Genomic DNA, 11,983 nt, shown 5'->3' with positions numbered 1-11,983 from the left:
TGCCTGTACATGGGGCTGTATAGACTCTTTGAAATAAAGGAAATAACAGATCAGAAAGACAGTGTGATCAAAATAATTAACGATGGAAAAGTGAAATCATAATAAACCTGTGTATTCTGTTTTCCCCTGGTTATTCACTGTAGTCTGACACCCTTTGGATTCAGGGAGTCCCATGGCTCAAAATCATATTAAAGCTCATGCTTTAATCACTAGAATCTGCCATGGCTACAAATCTGAACAGAGATGGTATTTTCCTACCCTTAATTTTGATATCTAAATGGGGGAAGGGGCTGTTTGTTTTTGTTTATGGATAAGTTTAGTTCCTGAATTCTTTACCCAGTTCTTAAGCAAAATAAGAAAAGGTCCAGCTAGAGCAAGGGGTAAAATTCTGCCTATAAGCATTCCTGACTAGACATTATCTGATCAAAGCTATTTGCCACTGAGCACAAACTGCAGAATAAAACTCCTTTTGTTACTCACTAATGTTACCTCCAGACTACAAAACATCTAGTTCTCACATAAACCTAGATGGTACATTGAAAAACAAGCTACCTCTAAACTTGTGCTGCTTTAGGAGCAAAACATTCGCTCCTATGTATTACTGCAGAAATAGAATTTGACTCATGCCTTTATACCTTACTACGCTTACTTTTTTTCCTCTTTTTCTTTCTGTAAGCTCTAGACAGGGGGAAAAGTGCAACGTAAGGAACTTGCATTGCTGGAGCCTTAGTAATATCCGTCAGTAAACCTGTAATTAGATAGGGAGTAGTATTAATCTTGTGCATTGCCTGAGGGACGTTGCCAACATCCAGCAAAACCTCTATTGATGAGGAAGGATTCCAAGCATGCCTGTATGAAAAATGAAAGAGGTGAAATATTTACTTAGTTCACCCTTCCCTCAACCACTCATTCTCAACCAAGAAATACTCTAGACCCCAGCGGACTAAATCTACTAACATCAACCCCTTAACACAAAAGGCGACGCATGCTAAGCCTTCTAAGCCTTTCGGTTCTTCCTCAAATGCCTGTTATAACAGGTATTTCAAAGAAACCTCAGAGTGTGATATTTTCAGATGTACAACTTTTTAATTTAAAATGTGTTAATGGAATGAGAATAGTTAATGCAAACAAAGATATTGGTCAGTTGTGATAATGGAAGTCATAGCCTTCTCATCCCAATACATGATTCATAACTCATATCTCATTAATCTGGCATCAAAGACGTGATTTATAGATGTTCTTTTTCTGTACGCTCCACCCTTGTTTCCTGGATGAGAGGGAATAAACTATTTTATACAGAGGTATGAATTTTTTTCAAATGAGTCTGTATGGTGAGAGATTACTCTGGCCTATTACAGATAGCTGAAACACCCCCAAAAAAGAGTTTTCTTACTGAAAAGGCATTTAATAAAAATAAGTGACATTGTTTCTATTACACCTAACTGCCAACTTCATAACTTCCTATGACTATTTTTCTTTTTTTTCTTGCGTTTTTTTGCAATTGTCTACCTTATTAGAATTATTTGATGGCTGAAAATAGAAAAAAGAGGCCAGTAGAGGGAAATTGCCCACAATCCTTTCCATAGTTGTTCACTACTTTCAACAGAAAACAGTCGTGAAATTTTTTTACAAACGTGGAGAGCAGAACAGAGACAACTTTGCATTTTTTTCCTTTGAGGCTGGCTATTTTATTTCTCAGCCAACTGCAGGTATCCTTGAGAAAAGCATACCCTGTCAACTACTATTTCCCTGGTTATCTTTTTTTAGAGTGAAGTAAAATCCTGGATTTCGACTTGAATGGAACAAGAACTGTACCCCACCTGTGTGAATTAACACTACTGAGGCTCAGTAATTATAAAATGTGACGAGTCTGACAGCATGAGCTACTAAAGGCAACGAGGCATCAGCTCCAGGGTCCTGCACATTACTGCTTAAGCCAGGGAAGAATTTAAGTATACACTTAACTTTAAGCTAGCAAGCAGTTTCATTGATATAAATGTGACTATACAAGATAATTAGCATTAATTATGCACCTAAGTGCTTTGCATATCAAGGCCAAACTGTTTTGTATCTTGAAGGTTTGAGACCGCAGGCTCTGAGCCACCCGTGCTTTTCAAAACTCCTTCCTTGCATGTGGCCAACAACACTGACAGTGGATTGTTCAGCCACATTAACATTATTCATTACTAATTTTCAAACACTAACAAGTGTGAATGCCATATCTGTTAGGACTCAGAGGAGAAATCCAACCTGCCTACTACATTTTCCCTGAGGGAATCCCACCCACTATGTCACAACCATCATTTTCAGTATTTAGCTTTGCATTTAAAAAAAAAAAAAAAAAAAAAGTGGCTGCCGCAGAAATGAATGGAGCCCAATGTGTCCCGGTGTGTATTCACAGAACCACGAGGAAGTGAGCTCTACAGCTGAAGCACTCTATGATTTCAGCACAGGACTTAGTGAAAGTTGAATCAAAATGGGCCAATCTAATATTCTGCGACAACTATTTTTCCTCTAAGGAAATGGCAGGTTCTGAAATCTACCCATTGTAGCAGTAAGTCAAGGAAGCTCATTAAAGCAGTTCTCAGGAGAGCAGCCGGATTAGTCAAGCCAGTAAAATGCAAACTACATTTGCCAGTCACTTTGCCAACACTATTATATTTTTAACCTAGGGCTTTACACTTTGGTGTCCAAAGCCCTTTAACCGAAGCATTGCACCGCTACGCTATGGACTGAAACTGCTCTTCCCAACACGACCAAGCAGACTGGGAATGGGTATATGTTATAATTATATGATTTCATTTCATGCTGAGCCTGTGTGAAAGATCTCTGCTCTAAGAGGATGCAGAGCCAACCAGGAAATATCTGAGTACTTCCAAGAACAGGTACGGCTAAAAGCGGGATTTCCTACCCATTCCTCACCATTTCAAATACACCCTCCAAGCCAGTCCCGGTGGTCTGCTGAGTGCTCAGCTGTGTGTTACTATGGCAAAGCTGGCTTGAGCGATCCCTCTACCCTCCATAGCTCTTCCTCTTATTCCCACTCTCCTTTTCTGCCAGGGGAGGTACAGGCTGCCTCAGCTGCGTGATTCAGCTGTCCGTGTGGCCTCACACTAACTGGGTGCGTGAAGCAACCTGGGTATGTAAAACCAACCAAGCCACCCAAGCTTGCAAAAACCTGAAGTTAAAAAAATAGCCACTCAAACCAAGTCATTTTGCAGCTCCACACTGAGTAGGTGCTTGTTTGGGTGCAGGTTCAGACATGGTTCTTACCCCGGCCGTCCCCAAGTTTGCCACACAGAAATGGCTGAACAGCCCCTGTACCTGGCTCACTGCTGTGGAGCTGCTGGGTTGCCTGCAGCAAGCAGCACCTGAGCAGCCCGACAGGCAACAGGGGGTTTTAAAGCAGAGCACTCCCAGACTCCTGAATCACACATGAAAAAGAGGAAAGTGTCCTCCAGGAACAGGCTCATGCAGTCCTTCTACAGGCTCAGCATGAAATAAAATACTTGCTGTGGCTACAAGTGCTGCTGTAGCCTTCCTTCCTTCCTTACATGAACAGCACGGGACATGCTTGAACCTGGTGGTGGGCTCCATCTACAAAATAAATTGCTCTCTAGACTTAGCAGAGGAAGCTGGAGAGCAGGCAGTCACCCAGACAGTAATAAAGAGTTTCCATGACCTTCTTCTGTCGGATGGTAAATCCCAGCAGCAAGTACCCCTCAATTTTAGTCCAGCAGGATATACTGAAGCTGGGAGACTAAGCAAACTTGTTAGGGTCCGCAAATGTTCCAGAGGATTTTCCCTGCAGGAAGAGTGTTAGCTTAGGTGTCCCTGCTAAATTCGGTGTATAAAGCTTTATTAGCAATACAGCCAATCAGATCATTAGAATCAAACATTTGTGCTCAAAGAGCTCAGACTCTATAAATATCATTCAAAAAGCCTTTGGGCCTTATAAAATTCTATATGGTCTCCTACCATTAAAGGGCTGCATCTCCCCGGAGGCAGCATAGCAAGGACTAAGAATTGATCTTACTACTTAAAGCCTTTGACAACCAACTTTGCTGTTCCAGAAGGTTATTTGGGGAATCTCAGATGAAAATCATTCTTGCCCAGCTTAGGGATGGAGGAGACTGCTTTGAACAATAACAATGATACTATGGACTGATACAGTAGTGCATTTTCAACCATTATTTAACCCTTGCCATCCTTCTGTGAAGCTCTACAGATAAGCGACTAGACACTGCTAAATAACTGCCAAATCTCCAGGTGAGCAGCAGTTTTTTAGTAGCATACAACAATAAATACAGATTTTCAGGTTGGGATGTGAGGCAGGATACAACTGCTGCTGGGAACAGCAGAAGAAAGATTGCAACTCTGGGCATTGACATTTGGTGAGGGCACACAGTTAGATTTAATACCTCTAGTGACAGCAAGTACTTCTGGCATCATGGTGCTCTCCTCCACTTCTTCTCCAGAAAGGCAGAACAGTTCTCTGCTGTCCTTATGCATGTGCATCATCCTGTACCATTAGTCTAGGAGGGCCTGGAGCAGGAGTGTGGGTGGTGTTGGGCTCCCCACAGGGAGCGCAGCCCCTCAAAGCAGCCAACCTCTTCCCACAGAGGCGTTGACCGAAAGGGAAGTCCTGCGGCCCAAGTCCACAGAGCTCCTATCGTCTGGAAAGCGCACGGTGCAGCAAATATAAGTAACTCATCAATTCTGGGATGTCAGCAAGCACATCCATGATAAGCAGAACTAACGAAGGCTCATTTTCCACTTGTCTGACTCCCAATCTTTCTCCACCCCTTTTTCTCCATGTGCATCTCTGATGGTTAATAAAAGGGGAGCTGCTTGGCCTCCTCCCTCAGCATGGTGCTAACAGGGGCTCTCCCATTCATTCCCCACCACCTGTTTTCCCCAAACTTGTAGGAACATATCCCTCTTTGAGATCTTCACCCTTTTGCTAAATTTGGTTGGAATTGGCCAGCGAATTCAAAAGCTATTAGACACACACATACACCCCCAGAGGCAGTGTGATCATACAAGACTCATTTCCTTAGGATATTAGGCAAAAATGCCTAGTTGAAAGCTTTTTGATGTTTGGTGCACCTTTCTCCATTTCCTGGTTCTGCATGAAATGCCAGGGAGAACCAAAGACATCACAAGTAAAAGCCCATCCCCAGAAGACTGTTATTAGCCTTGTTTCTAGAGCAACTCTTGGATGTATATCAAAACAGAACCTCCTCCCCCTCTGGGGTTTGCTCACCCTATGCAGATCTGTGGGTGGCATCTCTTGATGATCGTTCTCCGCAGGTCCTGCTAGCAACACTGCCGACGCTGGGCTGCATATTTGTAGCTCGCTGTTCAAGTCAGAATATTAATGCTATCGCTCATATCACTCTCGTTGACTCTTACACGAGCCTGGTCATTAGGAGGAACATTCCACTGGTTTAGCAATAATGTTACTCCAGATAGACAAATCGATTTAGAAACAGCCACTCAGCCTTTGATATATCAGGGGTTTTAACTAATTCAGACAGTCTAAGTTATTAAGAGGAAATGATGGAAACTAAAACCGTCTTTCTGAAGATTTAGCATCATCTGTATAAATAGTAGCAGGACTCTCTCGCTCTGGTCGTTCTGTTGCTAACTGCAGGTGAAATGCAGCCACAGTGGCACTGGCACATTAGGCAACATGGAAAGAGAAACGAAAACCAAACGGACTGATTAGCCAGATGGGGCCTTATTCTGGAAATAAGTATGATGTCAATAGAAGTGCTGCTGCTGGTCCAGCATGACTCGTTTCGGAGTTATCATCCATGCTAGAAGGGACTGTGCGAGAACCGTTAGTGAGAGGTTATTTCAGACAACTACCACTTGCGGTCAAGCCCTTAGACAGACAGACTTTGATGAAGGCTTTGATTCGTGCTGTAAGGCATGTTTTCAGATATTTAGCTCTAAGGTAGCTGAACTCTAAGCCTGTTCATAGCAGAATTATTTTAAGCCCTTAACCCCAGAGTCATGAACCAAATGCTGATCCAAAAACCATATCCTCAACTCATTTCACATTCAAATCCCTCCTTCTGGGAGCTGCTGAACTATCTCAGTTCTCATTCGTTTCAATAGGAGTTGAGGCTGCTTAGCAGAATACAGGATCAGACCTGTACAGTCAAAAAGTGCTACAGTACCTGAAGAACCAGCTTTAAAATGAGGAGCACAGAGCCTGGGTCTGAGCTGGGAGCTGAATCCATAGAGGGAGGCAGCAGTTCCACGCTCCAGGTAATTATATTAAATAATACCTTCTAATAGATACACAGATCGCTTTCTCTACCACTGCTGCCACCTCTGTGCCAATTATGCTATCAGTTTCTTTTCAAAGGCGGAAGAAAAAATAACATTCAGTTGAAACTGCAGGAAGAAACTTAAGTGGGCAGAGGGTAATTATCTGAGCTGGAATCCAACCAAGGGACTGGAGCGAAGAACCCCTACTCTGGCTGCGAAGGATCACGGGAGCATTAAACCCACGGCGGAGCGGGTCTCGAGCTCTGCGTGTTGTCAGAGAAGGCAGCATCTCTTTCAGTACAGTATTTTCAGAACAGTCTTTGTTTTCCCATTCTCTGTCTTCCTGAAGAGACAGAATTGTGTTCTTCAGATAACCACACCACAAATGGAGAACTATTAAACCACAAAGATCTATTTAAAATTAACATTAGCGATCTAGCTTAAACCCACAAAACCAAGGAAATGCTCTAAAGCTGCTCTCCCCACCATAACTCAGTGCACATTGCATGCGAGATAAGAATGCTGCACTTTTTATTTGGTAAATTTAAAAACCACCTCTTGGGCGACCTCTCGGTATCTCTTGCAGCTGCAGCACAGACAGCCGAGGTGGGTGGATGCAACCACAAACCTGAAATTTCCCAGCTTTCATTTTTAATTCAGTTCCTTAAAGTTCTTGGAGGGAAGGGAAGGGATAGGCTTTGGGGTTGGTTTTTTTTTTTTCTTTTTTGGTTTCTCTGCCAATTTAAACGTTTTATTATGCTCAGCGCTATGTTTAGGCCTCTCTCCAAAGACTGTCTCCCAAAAATTAAGAGACAATTTTATTACTACACAGAGGAACTTCAAAAAGGGATCTGATAGTGGGGGACTTTTCAACCTTGCTTAATGAGATCTAATGACTGGAACTTGCAACTAGACATATTCGACCGTAAATTAAGATGTAATCTTCTAGCTGTGAGGGTAATGACATACTGGAACAATTTCTCATGAAAGGTAGCCTCACTATTGCTCAGAAATGTTATACTGAAATCAGATATCATTCTAGAAAACAGTATCTAATTTGGGTCTGGGTGAAGGTCTAGGGGCTGGAAGCAGACAGAAGGGAAAAGGGATGAGATCAAGCTGGATGTTTATCTGGGGTTTAGGGCTGGGAAAGTCTTATCACCCCATGTATCGCTGTCCTTCCCTGGCCCCGAGGAGAAGACGACTGCCCACGTGGCTCTCAGCGCTCTGCAACCCCATCCCATGCTCCCACAGCTTCGGCAAGAGGCGGAAAGCAGCGTTTCCTCTGATTTCTTCTCCCCTCAGGGAGAGGGGAGTCCTGGGAACATCTAACCTGCGTGCCCCTTATTGCCTGGTTGTAGCCGAAATCTCTTCAGACTCCCAAAGGCAGAAGTCCTTTTGTGTCTCTCCTTTAGCTGTCCTGGCAATGCGTCTGCCCTGCGTTTGCAGGGAAGGCCACCACGGGTATTCCTGGGAAAATTGGTTTCCCTTGGAAGCATCAGGGACTGCAACAGGGCTTAGAGCTGAGGTGGCAAACAGGGCCGGACCTGCGCCCTCCTACTCTTTCACTTCCTCGGGAGGTTTTCCGTGCAAAGCTCCAGCGTGCAGCCCGAGCAGCTTGGCTGAGTGAGTGTGCAGCCAGACATGCAGCCATTGCACAGAAGTGTTTCTTCTTCAGGGTGGATAAAATCCTTTGTTCCCCTCCAGGAAACACCCAGCAGATCTGTCATTGGCCTAACGCACGGTGCAGGACTTGCCCAATTTCATGCAGTGCTTACAGGGACGGACACACAGTACAGCAGTCTGTCATGGAAGCTGTCATGTCAGAGAGATCCATGAGAAAGGCAGCAGGCTGGTGAGCAAGTGGGGAGCCACCACCACCTCTGTCAATTTTGTTTCCCATCTCAGTCTTTCAGTCCATCGAAAACAAGACATTGTTTTTGCCAAATGCCTTTCTAGAACTCACCATTCTCCATCCCTAGGCCTGAAGGCTAAGTTTGCTTTGGACAAAACATTTAGGAGCAGAGTAAACTCCTCAGAAGCAGTGGTACTGCAAGCATAGCCTGAAGCCATCTCCACTGCTACAGAAATTAAGTATTTATGGTTTATTTTTAAAATATTTTCCACTAGAAGGTCACAAATAGTGAGTTTTCTCTAGGAATTTCCATCTTTCCTCCCTTTACTCTGCTCCGTGTCTCATTTAGTTAGAAGCTGTAGCAGCTTGGTTAAGGGCAAAACCACTGCCTATGCTCTGAAAGGAATATTGGTGAGAGCTGGAGGCCCGTGCCAGACTATTTCTTCATTTATCTGACCATGATTTCCTATGGAAGGAAAAGACCGAAAAACTTCTTGAGGTCACAAAGATCATAAGAAGCCTGGACTCTGCCATGCATGCACGTCTGGTCCTTAAGGGAAGCAATTATCAGCCCTTCTCACCAGGGAAGCCACAGCGTGACTGACACATCCCACCCGTACCCGTGCCCAGATGCACAGTCCCGTTCACTCTGTTCTGTACGTGCCCAGCAAGCTTGATACCTTCCTGCAGCATCGTATTCGCTTCATATGGGTAGAAGAAAAATGTGCATTTCCTGCATGTAGTGTTAGGATTATTCAACGAACATGGTAGCCATCAGCAACACTGTTCAGCCAGCCTGAGCCTGCTCCTAAGGGCCAGAGAGAGATCCAGCACCCTGCTGCTCAGGAAAGATACAGGGGTGAGTTTCCAGCACTGCACACACAGGGGCAACTTGTCATCACAGCTGATGAGATCTTGAGCTGACCTCCATTTACTTCTCTGCATGAGCCCAGAGGACAGGTCCTGGTCACGGAAACGGGAATACCCAGGCCTGGAGTCAGGGATACCCAGAGGATTGTGCAGAGGGTGCTGACATAACAACACTAATTTTGAAGCAGGACCCAGTGTGTTGGCCGAGCACCAGTGGGAATGCTCAGAGAAGACAAAACCTCGCTTGCTGACTTCTCGGGGTCCAGGAGCACTGGTTGGTAAACAGTCAGCAGTTACCAGTGCAAGGTGCCAGGGAGAGAAGAGCTGTGCTCTGCTTAAGCAGGGATGGAGCATCAGAAGATGTCTGCTCCTCCCCTGAGTGCCTGCTGGAAGCACCAACAATGACAGATTATGTCAGTGCAAAAGCCTTCATCTTACTCTCTCTCATCCCTATGCAAATATCAACCAGACGTGGAGAAAGGTGCTGCACAGGCTGTCAGTAACCACCTAATCTCAACCCCTGATAACCAGGCAAGGGAGGAATGGCAAAAAACCTGCTAGAGGCAGAGAACATATCGCACGCACCCAGTGGGGCTCCATCTGGCCCCTGTGCAGCAGCACCGACCCACGCCACTGCCACCTGACGGGCACACACCGCACGGGCACGCAGGGCCAGCAATGGTCCTGATTCACTAATCCATACGCTAATGTGTGCGTGTGTGTATATATATATGTTAGGGCCAGGAAGGATTCAAAATAGGAGGGGGTAGAAATGTCCCTGCTGATCAGAAACACATTATTCTTTTTAAAAGACCTTCAGGAATCACAGCTTTTGTATTATCTAGCAGGGAACACGCTTTCTTATGGAGGTAGTTGGTACCCCAGGGTACACATATGCCATGTGTTGGACTCATTTTAGCAGTTACAGAAAAGAACTGCTGCATTAAACTACATAAATGGCCCGGGCTCAGGTTACATGATCTCTCCAGGCTGCTTTCACATACACCCACCCTCCCCCAGACCCTGGCCTCTCGCTTTTCCCTCCTGAATGGAGACCCTGCTTCTCCCTCCCCACACCTCCAGCTGGCTTTAGGACTCTGCACACCTTTCAAATATTTAAAATGTTAAATTAGATTTCTTTTTTTTTTTTTTTTTACCAGCTACAGCCATGCAAACTGAATGATTTTGGGTGGGATTCCTATCGACAGGACTTCTGTAGGGGCAAAGCTAAACCAAAGTGAGCACAAAAGGCAGGAAGGGATGAAAAACAAATGGGACAGTTTTAATCAACAGACTTAACATCTGAAAACATAATGGGATAGGGAGAGAAACAGTACTTGCTTTTGTGCTTCAAAGGGTATTTGTAGAGAAAAGAGGCCTTGATGGTTTGGTTTGTCCTAGACAGATGCTGCAGCTTTTGCTCTTCTGTTTTTTAAAGTAAGATTTGTCTCATACACACTGCCCTCCTGGCAGAGATCAGGGATGTCTGGACAACTGTCAGGAGAACCACGCTGGTGATTCAGTACCGCTGGAAAATGGGTAATGGAGAGCTGGTGACTCCACCTGGGAAGACCTGGACCTCACCGCTCTGCCCCTTCCAGAAGTCCCTGCCCTGCAGAGGAGCTGCAGGACATCAATGTGGACACCAGCTGCCCTCCGCAAATCCCCACAATTCAGCCCAAACCACCCGTGTCTAGGGTTTGGACCAGTTTTTTCAGCCAATATGCGAAGTGAGGGAAAAAAGCATAAGGTGGCATTTTGGTTTTCCAATTTGTAACTATTAAATATATACAAAATATATAAAACACTTGGAATTCTCTGCAAAGGAAATTACCCTTACATGGATTTATGAAGTGTTTTAAATATGAAAGAATGCAAACCAGCAGCATAAAATCAACCAAGCGCAAAAACAAGGATAAAGAAGAAAAAAGTCTAGGGTGAATAATGAGAAAAGGAAACAGATTCAGGCCTATCCATATGACAACAGCCCAGCAACAACATCTCTGCCTTGAGATCGAGCAGTTAGTCAGAGCTCCTTCCACCACCCCTTGTTACCCCCTATACCTGGGATTTCTTTTACAAATATGAAGACAATCTCCAAAACATTTACATTTAAGCACCATTTCTACCAAAATAACAGAATCTGCTCCCGTTCTGAAAGGCCTGAATTCGATTTTGTAGAAATTTGTGGAGAAGAGTCAAAATAACTAGTAAGTGTAGACAGTACATGTCACAAAAACCTGAAAACAAATGTCTGAAACATTTAACACAATCAGATCATTCCTGAAAAATTTTTCAGTCCTGGTGCTGCTCAAACCAGTTCAGTCAGAGATGGCTTGGAGGTGCTCAGAGGTGACACTTTTATATCTGCAGGTAGAGGAGGAGCATTGCTAGTGGCATTTTGCTGAGCCAGCTCTGCTGATGCCCACTACACTGGTAGGTGAGAAGCCCTTAATTACCTCCACTTTTTTTTTTTTTAAAATAGAATCATAAAATGGTTTTGGTTGGAAGGGACCTTGCAGATCACCTACTTCCAACCCCCCTGCCACGGGCAGGGACACCTTCTTGCACTAGACCAGGCTGCTCAAAGCCCCATCCAACCTGGCCTTGGACACTTCCAGGGATGGGGCATCCACAGCTTCTCTGGGCAACCTGTGCCAGTGCCCCACCACCCTCACCGTGAAGAACTTCTTCCTTACATCTCATCTAAATCTCCCCTCTTTCAGTTTAAAGCCATTACCCCTTGGCCTATCACTACACGCCCTTGTAAAAAGTCCCCCTCCAGCTTTCTTGCAGGCCCCTTTAGGTACTGGCAGGCTGCTGTAAGGTCTCCCTGGAGCCTTCTCTTCTCCAGGCTGAACAACCCCAACTCTCTCAGCCTGTCTTCACAGGAGAGGTGCTCCAGCCCTCTGATCATCTTCGTGGCCCTTCTCTGGACTCACTTTCTCACTTCTCACTTTCCTGGCTATTTTCACC

The sequence above is a fragment of the Gymnogyps californianus genome, chromosome 11, assembly GCF_018139145.2.
Source record: "Gymnogyps californianus isolate 813 chromosome 11, ASM1813914v2, whole genome shotgun sequence".
Lineage (NCBI taxonomy): Eukaryota > Metazoa > Chordata > Aves > Accipitriformes > Cathartidae > Gymnogyps > Gymnogyps californianus.
Note: the sequence above shows the minus strand (reverse complement) of the source record.